The sequence below is a fragment of the Scyliorhinus canicula genome, chromosome 8, assembly GCF_902713615.1.
Source record: "Scyliorhinus canicula chromosome 8, sScyCan1.1, whole genome shotgun sequence".
Lineage (NCBI taxonomy): Eukaryota > Metazoa > Chordata > Chondrichthyes > Carcharhiniformes > Scyliorhinidae > Scyliorhinus > Scyliorhinus canicula.
In genome coordinates, this window is record NC_052153.1 from 133,871,471 (window position 1) to 133,888,195 (window position 16,725).

Below are 16,725 nucleotides of genomic sequence, written 5' to 3' on the forward strand. Positions count from 1 at the left end.
TGGCGCGCGGGCTTAGCGAAGTTCGCTAAGCCTGCAATGCCGAGGTTCACGGGGCCCCGCTGCTAGCCCCGACTGGGGAGCAGAATCGGGTCCCGGGATGGGACGGCAGCCTTCACGACTCTCCGCATTTGCGGAGAATCGCGCCCTTAGTCTCAGAATCACTGAATCCCACCATCAATTTTTCAAATAAATACTCAAAGTTCCGATTGTTAAAGTTGGCTGTTTAACTACTTCGTACAGAGATTTGTAAGTGTTTCAGTTTTCATATCAAACTCGGACTGACCTCATTATTGTCTTTTTAAAGAGTCATGTGGCTTGTTCACTGATTGTGATGAGCAGCATGGTCGCATTGTGGGCAGCAAGGTAGCATTGTGATTAGCACAATTGCTTCACAGCTCCAGGGTCCCAGGTTCGATTCCCGGCTTGGGTCACTGTGCGGAGTCTGCACATTCTCACGTGTGTGCGTGGGTTTCCTCCGGTTGCTTTTCCGGTTTCCTCCCACAGTCCAAAGATGTGCAGGTTAGGTGGATTGGCCATGCTAAATTGCCCTTAGTGTCAAAATTGCCCTTAGTGTTGGGTGGGGTTACTGGGTTATGGGGATAGGGTGCAGGTGTGGACCTTGGGTGGGGTGTTCTTTCCAAGAGCCAGTGCAGACTCGATGGGCCGAAAGCCTACTTCTGCACTGTATATTCTATGAATTATTGCAAGTATCACGTGACGCACATATTTATGTCATTCCTGTTACTTAATTTGTGTTGTGTGGAATAAACCTCTGTAAAATCAAGTTCAGTTATCATTTTGAGTGGAGCCCCTTAAATCTGGACAAAAATAAGGGTCTGAATTCTCCATTGTGAGCTCGCCCCGCCCCGCTCCTGCTGTTAGCAAGGACAGAGAATTTAGCCGCGCCATTTGCTGGTGGCAAAATTCTCTACTCCCATCGCTTGTCAATGGGATTTCCCATTGAAAGCAGCTCACGCAGCATGGAAACCCGTGGGTGGGCTGCCCTGCCGGTGGGACCAGAGAATGCCACAGCCAGAGAACGGTCTGAGAATTATGGTCAAGAACTAATGTTTATACAATGGAAGAAAAGTGTTTTATCTTGCAATACATAAATAAATTTGTCCCTAGTACGAGAAAAACTGTTATCTCTATCATTTTCAGAAGCTTTGAACAGAACCAGCCTAACTCAACTGGTCACTGCCCCTCAAATAGACCCTTGTCCTTATACCATCACATTCTACTTCTAAGCTTATCCAATTTACATACTTCTTCTGTAGCCATCTGGGATGGCCACTTACAATAAGGAACAGGGAAGGTCGCAAGGCATAATGGGAAAAATGGACAATGCAAGATTCAGGCAGGCTCAGAGCCTGAATGTATATTTGTGAGCGAGGAATCCAGACGGTATCGAAACCCCCAACCGATTAGCATTTTAATGGCCCATCTCCGCCAGACAAAGGACTGATATTTGAGCGACCGATACAATACCAGACATTTCGGCGCCATTCCCTGTACTCGGAAAGCGTAAACAACAGGGTCAGTGACCGCTTGGGTCAGGCCCAGCCATCAAGGCACCCGCCCCTTTATTGGTTCGAATCGAACACAGTGATCAAGAAATACCCAATTAGTGGGGTCCAAACTGAAGGACTGCCCAAAGAATGAGAAAACCCCCAAGGATAAAAAGAGAGACCGCCATGTGTTCGGTCTCTCTTGGACCTGGTGCTCCGGCAACGTCTACCTCCAATTGCAGCGCCACCAGAAGCAAGTTCAAGTTCAACGCCCGCTACCAGACGGATGAGCCCAGCTGAGCAGCAGTTACTTCTACAGACCCGATAGATACAGATCCGAACAACGGCCACTGTTCCTCTGACCTAAGCCGGGTGCCTGAAGTTAAGTACAGGTTGTCATAGTTGATAGGTGTAGTTTAACTAGTAGTGATTATGTTGCATGATTAATTGTGTGTGTAAATAAAGTACCCTTGATCTTGAACTAAGTAACTGGTGCTTGGCTCTTTGATCGATATCCGGTTGAACCTTGCGGTGGTATCATTTAATACCTGGTGACTCTGAGCAATGTAATATTGACATCTAAAGAAAGAAGGGCAACCTCATTGAATGCCATATTTATAGTAGGTAAAAAAGGCAACACTTCTCTTTGACCAACCCCAGATGCAGAATTTTAGTTTGTCCCAATTGTTTGTGAGGCACGGCCTATTGCTTGTGAACAGGCCAATATCCTTCTTATTCCTTCAATAAACATTGACATCTTAACACATCCAATAAAATACTTCATGAGCATTTTCCTTAAAAAATAACACATTTAACTCCTTGCTTCACATTTCTCTTCATTTTAAAATTTTCAGATAGCCCTGCTGTGCACACTGGTGAGGTTCCCACTGAGAACCCATGAATATAATTGATTTGTATTGAAACAAGATTTCCATCGCTTAGTAAATCAGTAACAAGAGAGCATAAGTTTGGATTAATACTAAGAGGGTAGAGGGGCGATGGTCCTTGCCAGACTGATTTCCCCTGGCTATTATTTCAGTATTGTTAATTCTTTACATTTGTTAAATTGAGCAGAAAAATCAATTGAGGAATTCTGAAATTATATAACATAGAGATAATCAATTTTCTTTCAATATTTTCTTTACCTATCAGCACCTGATGACTTCTCCATCATAATATTCTATAGGTACTGGTTACTATCTTATATTTTAGCTAAATATCAAATGATGTGCCAACCTGGAAAATGAATGTTTATAATCTGTTTGACTGAGGAGGCATTGAATATTAGCAATCGTGATCTCAGCAGATGCCCATGCATGTGTGTTTTCCACTACTGGTCATCCGATAGTAATCAGAAGCAAGAAGCTTTGCTGATTGTAAGCAATCCTCTCTAACCTGAAGCAAAGTAGGTGAGATAGAGCTTATATTTGCAATTGGGAATTTGTACTCAAAACTGTACTCAGAGCTTCTTCATATTTGACTAAAAAGCTTGACCAAGCCCAAATTTCCACATGGACAGAAGGTCTCAGCATCTTTGCCAGTATTAGTACCAGAGCCCCGAATCTGGAAGACCCACCCCTCTACCTGGCACCCACATTTTTACCTGGGGAGTGCAAGAAACTGATTAAATCCTGGTCTGTTTCTTGTTTAATGCCTGTCCTGCTGGCTGGTTTTAAAATCACTGACTTATGGTTTTGAATCAAACCCTTCCCACTCCACACCCGCTGTAAGCTGCTATGTGGAATGATCAGGCAGATCTCTCTTATCCAGTATACTCTGTGGCATAGCCTGTGATGTCATGTCGATGGACTTGGCAAGCAGCCAACCAACTCGTTTGAAATATGGGCCTTGGTCCGCTTCTCATTTGGATTGGTGGAGCTTTTCAGAAAGTTCTGGAACAGGAGAAGCAAGCCCATCTTATAATTTCTGTGAAAGATTCAGGCAGGAAGCAGTTTTAAGGCACCCTCTCTCAGCTTTCTCTCTGCCAGGCGATTTATGAAGCTCCCAGCCAGACCTGTGGAAGTCACTCCTATTTAAAAGACTGCAGGCAGTAGCCAGACCTGTGAAGGGAAGTATTGGTTTGAAAGGCTCCAAACAGATTCTCCAACCAGGTGTGTAACAGTTTAATCCTCTGTCTTAATGGCTGGGAAAAGCACAGTCTGAGAACTTTCTTCACGATTCAACCAGAATGTTTGCAAGCCAGGCAAGCAGTTGAACAGCGGAGTGGATGTAAAATCTGCTGTAAACTCTCAGGTAGAAAACTCCAGTAATGTCTCAGGGAGACTGACAGTCCATCTGGTGGTCGCATGATAAGATTGCACAGACCTGAATCTCCTGTGTGATGCCGATTCCTCAGCGGAATGGATGGTGGTCCTTAAAAGATCCAAATTCACCAATGGATTTCAACACCTCTCATTCTGAAGAAATCATCACCCCCAAGGACCTCAACCCCAGCAGCGAAGATCCTCAAGTCTCTCATAATCTTTGAATCCCTGTTATTTTTAGCCTGTTTCCTGCCCCCTACCTTATGTTTGTCTTGTATGTGCCAGTGGAGGGTGGGATGGTGTGTTGGGAATAGTTAAACTAGTAGACCATTGTTTCATTATTTCCATTATATGGTCATCGCTCTTGTTACAAATGAACAGTTTGTTAATATTTTTCTTCAAAATCTGGGGCAGGATTCTCTGACTCCTGCCGGGTCAACGCCGTGCCGGGCAGCGCCCCCCCACCCCACCCACCCCTGGCGATTCACCGGCCTGTGATGGGCTGAGTGGCTGCCCGTTTTTTTGCTGGTCCCGCCGGCGTAAATTAGAGAATTAGAGTAGGCCCTTACCAGCGGGAGCCGGCGGCAGGGCGGCCTCCGGGGTCCGGAGGGGGGGGGGGGGGGGGGGGATCTGGCCCCGGGAGTTGCCTCCAGGGTGGGCCTGGCCTGCGATCGGGCCCCACCAATCCGCGGGCGGGCCTGTGCCATGGGGACACTCTATTCCTCTGCCTCAGCTGGTATGGTCCTCCACCATGGCCAACGCGGAGATGATCCCCCCTTCGCAAGCACTGGGATGACGCCAGCACATGCTGGCGCCCCTGCACATGAGGCAACTCGCACCGGCTGGCGGAGGCCCTTTGGCGTCAGCTGGCATGGCGCCAAGCTCCTTCCCCGCCGGCCGGCACTGGCCTAGCAACTGAAGGTGCGGAGGATTCTGCACCTTTGGGGCGGCCCGACGCCAGAGTGGCTCACGGCACTCTTTGGTGCCGGGACCCCCCGCCATGCCGGGTAGGGGAGAATCTCGCCCCTAGTGCCTGTAACTCATTGAAGCAGTCAAGGGTTAAAGATTTCAGGAAAATACACAAATCATTGGTTAATTCACTGATGTTGGGACTCCAGGGTCTGTGGGGCTAGAACTGACTGCATAATAGCTCAGGGTGTTGTTGCAGAACCATAGGGATTGGGTAGAAGGGTTCGCCTGAGGTGCTGTGTGCGGATGGGAGAATGAGGCAGCATGAGTTGGAATGGATGGGTCATACAGAGTACCTGGACTGTGAAGTGGTATGAGGGCTAGAAGTCCTGAAAATTCAGTGGTTTGAGGAACCCTTTCCTAAGTTAGGTTTGAGGAGCTGGGAATTTTCTTGACTCTGTGAACTCGAATTGGGACAATCAAGCCTCTATTTCTATCGCCACAGATACTGCGAGACCTCTTGGGAGAAATTCTCCGCAGCGGCTGACGCCGGCGTGAAACCCGGAGTGTTTCACGCCGGCGTCGGAGACCGCTCCTTGCCCCCTATTCTCCCCCCCCCCCCCCCACCCCCCCGGGGGGGCTAGGAGCAGCGTTGGGAGAAACTCGGCCGCCGGGCCTTGACGCTTGCGTGTGGCCCGCCAAGAATGACATGGCCAGCGGCGCCTAAGTGACGTCAGCCACGCATGCGCAGGTTGGCCGGCGCCAACCCGCGCATGCACGGTTGCCATCTTGCCCTCCGCTGCCCCGCAAGACGTGGCGGCTTAATCTTGCGGGGCGGCGGAGGGGAAAGAGTGCGTCTCTTAGAGACGCCGGCCCGATGATCGGTGGGCACCGATTGCGGTCCAGTCTCCTCCCGAGCACGCCCGTGGTGCTCGTTCTTCTCTCCACTCCCCACAGGCCCCACACTTACCTGTCGCGTGCTGTTCACGCCGGCAGCGACCAGAGGCGGGATTCTCCCCTACCCGGCGTGACGGAGGGTCCCGGCGTAGGGGAGTGGCGCCAATCACTCAGGGGTCGGGCCTCCCCAAAGGTGGGGAATTCACCCCACTTTTGGGGGCCAGCCCCCCGCCGGAGCGGTTGGCACCAGAAGACTGGCGCAAAAAACCGGCGCCCCCCGGCAGCAGGGCTGGCCGAAAGGCTTTCGCCGGTCGGCGCATGCGCCGGCAGTGACTTCAGCGGCAGCTGGCTGCTGACGTCACTGCCGGCGCATGCGTGATGTGGGGTTCTCTTCCGCTTCCGCCATGGCGGAGGCCGTGGCAGCCGCGGAGGAGAAATAGTGCACCCAGGGCACCGGCCCGGAGTCTGAGCGGGGGGCCCCGATCGTGGGCCAGGCCACCGTGGGGGCACCCCCCGGGGTTCGATCGCCTCCCGCCCCCCCCCAGGACCCCGGGGCCCGCTCGCGCCGCTGATCCCGCCGTTCCAGAGGTGGTTCAAACCTCGGCGGCGGGAGAGGCCTCCCAGCGGCGGGACTTCGGCCAACCGGGCCGGAGAGTCACCGCAGGGGCCTCTCCGATCGGAGTGGCGAGATTCCTGCCCCTGCCACTTCCCGGGTGGCGGAGAATCTCTGCCACGGCGGGGGCGGGATTTTAGGCGGCCCCAGGCGATTCTCCGACCCTGCTGGGGGTCGGAGAATTTCACCCTATGAGTGCCTGAATGAAGACCATTTGAAGAGGCTGCTCAAACCAGCGCAAATCTGTGGAATCTCGCAATTGTGACCTAGGGTCTGGTCATTTCAGTAGGCGGGGCATGGTCCAATTAATTAAATCCAAAACAATTTTTAAAATTTGTGGAAAACATGGAAATGCATTTGTAAGTTATGTCCAAGTACACAACCTTTTGTGCTGCTTTGGCCAATTTTTTCATAGATCGTGCTGATATTATTAGCAAAATTGAACAGAAACTCTAACTCAGTTATTCCACCAGTGCCCTCGGTAAAAACTGGCTAATTGAGCACAGACCCGGGATTGAACCAGGCACCTTCATTATCGGCATGGCCAGTATCAAACAACATGCTTAATTTATTCACAGAAAAATCACAAAAGCTTTGAATCTTTTTTTTAAATAACTCTCTTGGAAGTTTAGCAGGAATTCATTCAGAGCTGCTTAATAGAGCTGCTTGTGCATCTTCATAGTACAGTGATGTGGGGATGACTGAGGCTGATGTGCAACCATGTTTCGCTGATCCACTCCGGTTTGCTGCTTTACATCTACAAAGTGACCTACAAATGAACCACAGTATATAAATGTAACAAATTTTCCTGTAAAATATTTCTTTTACCACTAAAGGATGTTGGAGATTAATGAACGTGTCTTATTGCCTGGTTTTTTACTTGTGCAACCATACACATACTGATAAGATCGCGGTTTCTTTTCATCATATTTCTCAGATAGCGCACAACGTTAACACATGGGAGCTTTTTGTTGTTCTTGTCTTCCAGTTGTGTATTTTCTCAAACCATCCCAAGGGGAGGAGAAGAATTTATATACTTCAGTTTCACTTTCTGCAGATTAAGCACTTTGGAAGTAATTATTTTTGGCATTAAGTGGAGGAAGAAAAACATTTCATTTAACTCATTACTAACTGAGAGAAATCCCTTTAAGCCCACAGGAAATTAATATTTGCCCTCTACAATCAAACCCTTTTTACAAATGTTATACTAGCAGGGATAGTGTTCCTCCTGCTCTATTAAATAAGGTGGTTCTTTGCTCTTTCACAGTTATAATCCAATTGGTAAAAATGACTTGATGGATAATATTTTTATTCCTGCTCCTAAATCCCACTTCCATCCCAGCCATATTCTTGTTTTCTTTCATCTGATATTATGATTAAAAAAACAGCACTTTTGCTCTTTTCTTGGGAGTCCACTTTCTAGCTGGAGTTATCCCAATATTTTGATAGCTCTCATTTTGAAGGGGCGCTCTCTTGATGCATGAAGTTTTTTTTTGATATTCACTTCAAAATGAACACTCTTGCATTTCTTGCAAGCAATATCATTGCAATATCATTTTGCAGCGTAGGCTACAATGCCTCCTGCATGAAGAAAATGCCACCAAAGTGGGTTTGAAGACAAGAAGAAAAACACTCCTGGTTGTGCTTCTTGTTCAAGGACTGATATGATTCTCGGGATACTTTGCGTGTGATTTAACCACAAAAAAAAACCAGAGTCCGTTCTGTGTGGGAATGGCATTGCTATCTAACGGCACTCTTTTTTTCAGCCCCCCACCGGTGGGGGGCACCCTGCCTAGGCCACACTTAGCCGCTTATACTGCACTAAGGAGCTGTGATGAGCGGCGATTCTCAGTGCATGAAGAGACCGGGGCACCATTTAAAAATTACGGCCTGATCTCTCAACCCCCGGACCCCCCCAACACACCTGTTGGAGGGACCTCTAGCCCCCTGCACCCCACCACATAATGGCAGGACACCCCAGGGCCCAATCTTTGGCATGGGTAACATGCCACCTTTGCATCTTGGCACTGCTAGCCTTGCATCCTGGGCAATGCCAACTGAGCATCCTGGCAGTGCCAGAGTCACACCCCGGTGGCATTGTTGGGTGACATGGCATTGCCAGGGTGTCAAGCTGGTCGTGCTAAAATGCCTGGGTGGCACCAGCCAACCACCCAGAAGCCTCCAATCGCTTGGGAGACCCCCCGTGTCATTCCACCTGGTCTTCGTTTGTGGGGACCAATGCTATATGGCACCCAGCCAGGGTCTACTCGGCGAGGTTGGTCGATACAGCGGCAGCATAGCAAAGTGAGCTTTTATGCTCTTTTTGCTATGAGAGTCTTGTCATTAGATTTCACAAGATGTAACGACCATTGGGAATCCCAAACCAGCCGTGTCTCATCCTGATTCCGTTGAGACGCGGCCAGTAAATCGCCCTTTATCTCCTAACTTGATGCCAAATTATGTTGTACTTTACTCAGTTATTGGTAAAACAAGAACTTCCTAATTATATTTTACTTTCATCTTCGAGAAACATTGTATCTTCTGGGGTCCTTGACACTCTTTGGGCAAATGGGATGGAAGTTTTTCCTTCATTGGTATTAGCACCAACTCAGGTGCAGCATTTGGTACCATTTTTGACCAAGTGTAAGTTAGTTTTTTCCATGTTATTTATAGGTCAGTGTTGTATTTGGGAAATGGCCATTGGGCTATTTGTTTTTTCAATTTGTTTTGGTTTTATTGCGAGGGAAATATTAGATATTTGCAAATCATGGTATTCATTTTTAATGACTCTTTTTGATAATACAAAATAAATCTCAGCATTTAATAAACTGTTTCAGGACTATCTTCAGAGAAATACTGGTTTCCAACATGGCCTGAATTATTTTCTCAGTCTGCGTGCTGTATTGGCGGATCCCTCTCACCCAACACCGGCAGCAGGCAGCAGTCACGCACTGGCTGGCCAATTAATAGCCAGCGTGAAAGTTGCTCCCTGAGAGGGGCAGTGCTGGTGTGTAGCGAGGCTGGAAGGTGGCACGGAACTGGCACTAGATGCAAAGGAGACATGTGCCCAGCAAGGCTGAGGTCTGGGTAGTAGGTAGGGTGCTGTGACTAAGTAAGATTATAGGTATTCAGAGAATGGAGACATCCTGCAATATGTTGGGCACATGGACCAGTGATATTGGGGAGGAGCATTACCACCTTGGCCATACAGAATAGGGACACAGGAGACGAGAAAGCAGAACTCGCTGAAACACAACTGTACAGGTGGTAGAGTTCCAAACCTGGCAGTGCTGATGCCAATGGAGGAGTACATTTTAGACTTGGCATGCAAGCAGAGGGATTGATCTGTTGGTTGAGGAGAGGCGAGGTATTTTGACAAGGGTGTGAGTGAAGGGGATACACGTTCAATGGGGGGGGCACTGGGTGGCTTCAGAAATGAAGCGATCAGAGACAAGGATTTGTTCATTATTCCTCTGTGTTCCTGCTTCAGTAGATGTTGGAATCGTGCCATATCCATTTGCAGAATGCAGCTGTAGCTACTTACTCTACTTCTTTAATGCTCATGTATACTCACTGCTGTTTTTCATCCATCAGACAGATCATCACCCAGAGCAATTGAGGATCCAGATGGTCCTTCATTAACATCAGAGGAAGAGAGACCCTCAGATGCTGTTGCGTGTTATCCCCGCTCCACACCTCTCACCCCCTCAGATACTGGCACCTGAGTGGGGTTGAGTGCATTGGTACAGACGGTAGTACACAGTTGGGGAACCACTTCACATTAATCTGAACAGCTACTGTAAACTGAAGTCACGATTCAGCTGAAAAGTTTAGAAGTCCGTTTTCAGGTGTGTTTAGCAAGATGTTTCTCGGCGGCTGCAGTGTAAGATTGACCCCGCTTTTCAACGGCACTTAGCCATTTATTTGGTGTCTCGGAGAGTTTCTCCCCATCGAGGCAACACTTGGGAAGATTTCCAGCAGGACCAACTCCTCACAGATCGGGACACCATTTTGAACAGCTGCCTCAATCTCTATACCCCCTCCTTTCAGGACCACCCACTTTTGGACACACTCCTTGATGCCCCCAACCTTTCTTTGGCTCCTTCAAACCCCCCCTCACCCCCTCTTTCATGGGTATAGCACTCCAGACCCTGGCCCTTGACAGTACAACCTGGCACCTGGGCACTTTGGCACTGCCAGCCTGGCCGTGTCCCTTGCAGGGTCACCTGGGAGACCTGGCAGTGCCTGGGTGGCAGTGCCAGGAGGAGTGTCAGGTTACTACCCTGCCCTGTTCCTGACTACCGGGGGGGCTTGAATGGCCTGCGAGGCTGCCGAGGTACCATCACATCTGGTGCAGACTTGTGAAAACCAGTGCTAAATGATGCCCAGTTGAGGCGTCACATGTGCAGCCTGATGGCTCATTTAAATATCATTATCTGGATCATGCCAGCAAGGATGGAATCCAGATCAAGCTGTAGCCAGATGGGTGACTCGCGTTTGGCCCAGTGGCTGGCGAAGCCCAATTTGGGGCTCTCTTGGCATTCACTCATTGTGGCGGCTGAATCGTACCCTGAGTGTTCCCAGGTCTCTGACAGTCAAAGGAGTGTTGGAGATAAGCAAGATCATATCATGTCCTCTTCTTGTTCAAACGGGGCCATTAGGATTGGAAGCCTCCAGCTCAATCCCAAAGACTAATTGTGCATCATTCTTCATTTCTGGAGGTGGTGCAGGTCAGAAAAGGTGTTAGGAGCAGTTTATGTGGGCTGAACAATTATGTAACTGCAGCTTTTCAATAATATGGCATCCAAAAGCTGCAGCCTGCTGGCTCCTTAGCATGCCCTGTGACTGTGCAGGCTCATCCTCGGAGTCTGTGTTTGATTCATCCTCATATGTCTGTGGCTGTACATCCCAGTCTCCTTTCTCCATCTGATCCCCCCCCAAGAGGGAGCCAGATTGTGCAGGGTGCAGCTTACAGCATGCAGCATACAGCAACAACGAGTGCCCACAATCCATGCATATTCAACTGGTTCCCCAGACCAGTCCAGGCAACAGAACTTCTTTTTGAGCAGGCCAATTGTCCGCTTGATTATGGCCCTCATGGAGATATAACTTCTCTTGTATCGCTCTTCAGTGGGGGTTTGAGGATATCTTATAGATGTCATTAGCCTTTTTTAAAGAGCATCTTCTTTATCCCCCACCAGCTAAACATACAGGTAGGGATGAAAAACCTTGGAACCCGGGGGCTGCCAGAGAACATAAGAGTCAAGGCAATTCCCAGGATTCCTTGCACAAAGCTGCAGGATCTGCTGATAACGATCACATACTCACTCCACGTTGACCAGTGTAAACCTTTATAATTCACTATCTTACAATCAGCAGGAGCCTTGAAACATATGTTTTATATCATTACATATATATATATATCATCAATACAGAGACAAATGGCAGTTGCAATTCCACCTGCACAGATTTCCCAGTTGCAATAGCTGGACAATTCCCCACTGCTGGTTTTCTCATTATGATTTTAGCACATCGAATCATAGAATTTACAGAGCAGGAGACCATTCGGTCCATTGATTCCGCACCAGCCCTTGGAAAGAGCACCCTACTTAAGTCCACATCTCCACCCTATCACCGTAATCCAGTAACCCCACCTGACCTTTTCTCTTTGGCCACTAAGGGCAATTTAGCATGGCCAATCCATCTAACCTGCAAATATTTGGACTGTGGAACGAAACTGGAGGAAATCCATGCAGACACGGGGAGAACGTGCAGACTCCGCACAGACAGTCACGCAAGCCAGGAATAGAACCTGGGACCCTAGAGCTGTGAAACACCAGCGCTAACCACTGTGCTACGGTGCTGCCCCTAAATTACCATCATTACTTTAATCGACATGTGCAAGCATTTGAAAACGATAATGTAAATCCTTTTTCTCACAAATGGATCATAGAATTTACAGTGCAGAAGGAGGCCATTCAGCCCATTGAGTCTGCACCGGCTCTTTGAAAGAGCATCCTACCCAAGCCCACATCTCCACCCTATCCCCATAACCCAGTAACCCTACCCAACACTAAGGGCAATTTTGAACACTAAGGGCAATTTAGCATGGCCAATCCACCTAACCTGCACATCTTTGGACTGTGGGTGGAAACCGGAGCACCCGAAGGAAACCCACGCACACACGGGGAGAACGTGCAAACTCTGCACAGACAGTGAACCAAGCCGGAAATTGAACCTGGGACCCTGGAGCTGTGAAGCAATTGTGCTATCCACAATGCGACCGTGCTGCCCTGTTTCAAAAAAAAGGTGTGCTTAACAAAAGTCCGAATGATTACTTCAGGTGTTATTAACCTTCTCTCCGGCGGATAACACTCTGATTTCCTTGCACCGACTTTAGGAATAGGTTGAAATGGGATTTCTTAGTGTGCTGTGCCCCACGTACCATCTCTATGTAAAACTGTAAATGTGGGAGGGTTGGTGGGGGAGGAGGGGGGGGGGGGGGGGGGGGTGGATTTTGACAAATTCCTTAACAATGAAGAGAAACAGTTTCTTCAAAGGATACAATGATCTTTCTCATAGGATAATCAGATTAAATAACATTGGGCGAGATTCTCTCAGCCCAGGGCCAGGCCGGAGAATCTCCGCGACCGGCGCGAATCGTGCCAGGCCGCCCCGACCGTGGTCGGCGTGGCGCCGGTCGGGGGCCGCTCTACACGGCCCCTCTGTCGCTTCTCGGCCCGGGATGGGCCGAGCGGCTGTTACAAAACAAACAAGTCCCACCGACGCCATTCTAATCTGCTCTCAGTCGGTGGGACCTCAGCGTGGAAGGGTCTGGGGATGGCCTGTGGGGGGGAGGGGGGGATCAACCCCAGGGGAGGGCCTCTGTTGTGGCCTGGCCCATGATCGGGGCCCACTGATTGGCAGGCCAGCCTCTTGGGCTGGGGGCCTCCCTTCTTCTGCGCTGGCCCCTGTAGCCCTACGCTATGTTGCGTTGGGACCGGCGCGGAGAAGGGAGCCACTGCGCATGCACGGACCCCGCAGTGCCCAGTTGATGCCGGGATCAGCAGCTGGAGCAGCATGGGCCGCTCCAGTGCCGTGCTGGCTCCCTGTAGGGACCAGAATTGCTGATCCTGAGGCGATGTTGACGCCGTCGATAAACGCGACAGCGTTTCCGACGGCGTCAACACTTAGCCGCAGGATCAGATAATCCCGCCCATCATGTCTGCTAAGAAAAATGGACTCATCTTTTGCAGTTTATCTGATTTACCTGGGAAAGCCTTAATGATTTTCCACAAGGCAGCCATTCTCACAGCTTGCGCACATGGCAATTTAGCATTGTCAACTGAACAACACTGGATCTGAGTCCGTTCCTATCTACTGAACAAAATAAAGTAACATCACAATTTATTTTTATACCATACTTCCAATATCAATTGGAAAATAACCCTCGGCAGCTCCAACTTGCACCAAATCGGCAAAAAGAAAATGACCAGAAAAACACAGGTGAAAGCAAAGTACAGGGCAAAATGCACAAAGAACGTTCACACACTTCATCCTAGGGTTAAATAAATTAAAACCATTTCCCTTTCCCTTCATTTAAACCCTAATATTGCTCTTAACTGCATCAGGGAATGTCTTCAGAACAGGAAAAGCTCTTTAATAACAAAGTAACATGAGATTCCTCTGCACGTACTTCAACCCCAGTGCTGTAGTTTAGTCTTCCCAAAGCGCTGTCATGAATGACACAACCGAATCTAACTCTTCTAATTCCAGGTGCGTCCAAGCCTTGCTTAAATTGGGCAAAAGGTTTGCACTTGCAGAAAGGATAGTATGATTTGCTTGATCATTCTAAACAAACAAGATTTAACCCTTTGCCGATTCTGAGTACCATAATTCTCACTGCAGTCCATTTATTTTTTTCTTGAGCAAGAAGGGTAAAGGTCCGTTACAGGCTAATCAAAATAGGAGCACTTTAATGGCAGTCCTTTACAAATTTAAAAACAAAGCCCAGTGATATAATCTATCTTTTGCTTACTATGGCCTAATGTTGGATACATTTTCACATGATTTGCAACTTTTATTAAAAATGAAGATTTTCTTTGGAAGGTTACACATCGGGAACAAACAAAAAGAAGAGACTTATAACAGCACAAGAGGATAAAACTAAAGTTCACGAAAAAAATCTTCCCCAGTCTTTTAATAAATAAGAGGCATGCAAAGGGTTAACCTCTCAGCCACTTTTGCTAAGCAGTCAAGTTCATCAAGTGATTGAGTCCCACAGAGAGACACGCAACACTCCATTAATCTCCAATTTTACTGATTTATTTTCGGAGCAGGAGAAAACTCAAGTTTCTGACCTGGAAAATCAGCATGGTAATGTGCCTGCATACCAACTTGCCACATTACGGTTTCACCAGGTCTTGGCAATGAGAATGAGAGAAAGAGAGAGAGAGCAGACAAACATCTTGGCAGTGGACTGTTCGAATAACCGGCAGCTGACTGTAAACCCTAGAAGAGCCTTCATGGATTATTCATGTGTAATTACAGATAGCTTTTGTGCAGGTTTAAATCATCCCCTTGGCCCATTACAGCCCATAACAAGTGAAATAGCAATTGTCATAGTGTGGTTTGAGTGTGCGCTCTGATCAATAATGATGAATGGTGAAATTTAGCGACAAGCAGCACAAATTCTTCTTGGCGTGATCTATAAATCTGAACAAACACAGAGTGCTTCAAATGTGCATGGATTTCAAATGTGTTAAGATGCACCCCCCACCTTCATTGCGAAAAAAAAGTCTTGAAGGAGAAAGCACAATGTGTCAATTCCAATAATCCCCATACTGTTAGGGCTTTTTTGTTAAAAAAAAAACAGGGTGAACCCTGGGTTGTTTTCAAGGTCAATTTCAGGTGAAAGGGAGGTCATCAAGAGGTCACTAGAGCTTCCATGCAGGTCAATAATGCCTCTTCGCTTGCGTGGAAGACAAGATGCTCACACCCAATCAATCCGCTGAGGCTGAAGAACCGACCGTAATGAGCAGTGAACAAATGTACACTATCTACACAAAACATGCTTTTCCCAGTATCTTTTCCCTTTTCATGTAAAATCATGCGCTGTCAAGTCCGACATTCATCCAGCTGGCAGCCAACAGCAAGAGCAAGAAATCAGTTTCTTGTTGGGGTTGGTGAAAGGTCACAGTTGATAGGCATGGAGGTTAAACGGCCGACAAAAAATACTGTTCTTTGCGGACTGCAGCCTTTTACCAAATTCACTTCTTTGTGTTACAGTCAAGCAGTTTATCAATGTGCTCCACCTTCCTCTTTAATATAAAACTATCGCCTGGCTGATGGCGTTTTACTGGTTTAAATACACACATACACAGGTCTTTTTGCGGGACTTTAATTCTTGCTTTCTTTAATTGAAAAAAAATATTGGAACATTTTTATTATTGTTGCTCTTTTTAACTGGATACTGATATGACAGTTATTAATGATGATGTTGCTTTTCAGAGTCGCCAGGTATCAAATGATACCACCACAAGATATTTTACCGGATATCGATCAAAGACCAAACAACCAGTTAGTTAGTTCAAGTTCAATGATAGTTTATTTACACACAAGAATTACTTTGACATGCAACATAAAACACTACAAGCTGAGGCAGCACGGTGGCATAGTGGTTAGCATTGTTGCCTACGGCGCTGAGGACCGGGGTTCGAATCCCGGCCCTGGGTCACTGTCCGTGTGGAGATTGCACATTCTCCCTGTGTCTGCGTGGGTATCACCCCCATAACCCAAAAGATGTGCAGGATAGGTGGATTGGCCATGCTAAATTGCCCCATAATTGGAAAAAATAATTGGGTACTCTAAATTTTAAAAATAACACTACAAGCTAAATTACACGTAATACTACAACAACCTGTGCTTAACTTCAGGCACCCGGCTTTATGCAGAGGAACAAGGCCTTTGTTCGGATCTTGCCTGGCTGGGTCTGGAGAAGTGAATTTTTTTCTGCTGGCTCATCTGTCTGGTAGCGATCATTGGTCTTGAACCTGTCTTCTGGTCGTGATGCTGCACTTGGTTTTAGGCATAGGTCGGGGCCAAGAGAGACTGAAAACAGGGAAGTGTCTCTCTTTATCCGTCTGGGGTTTTGCGCTCTTTTGGGCAGTCCTTAGCTTTGGACCCAATAATTTGGCAGGCTTCGATTATTGCCTTCGATTTTGGCCAAGAAAGGGACGGGTGCCTTGATGGTGGGACGTATCCTTAGTGGTCATTGACCTTGGCTTTTTGGGCTCCTTGAGCAAAGGGAGTGGCGCTGATGAGTCTATTTCTGTATCTGTTACCTGAGTACAGGTCTTTTGTTCTGGGGAAATGGGCCATTAGAATGCAAAGTAGCTGGGGGTTCCGATAGCGTCCAGTTATCTCAGTTGCCAATATACAGAAGCTCTGATCGTCTGAGTTCTGGGTTGACCATATTTCCCATTGTCCTTTGCAGGTGGCCATATTTCCCGGGATCCTTTGTAAGTGGCCATCC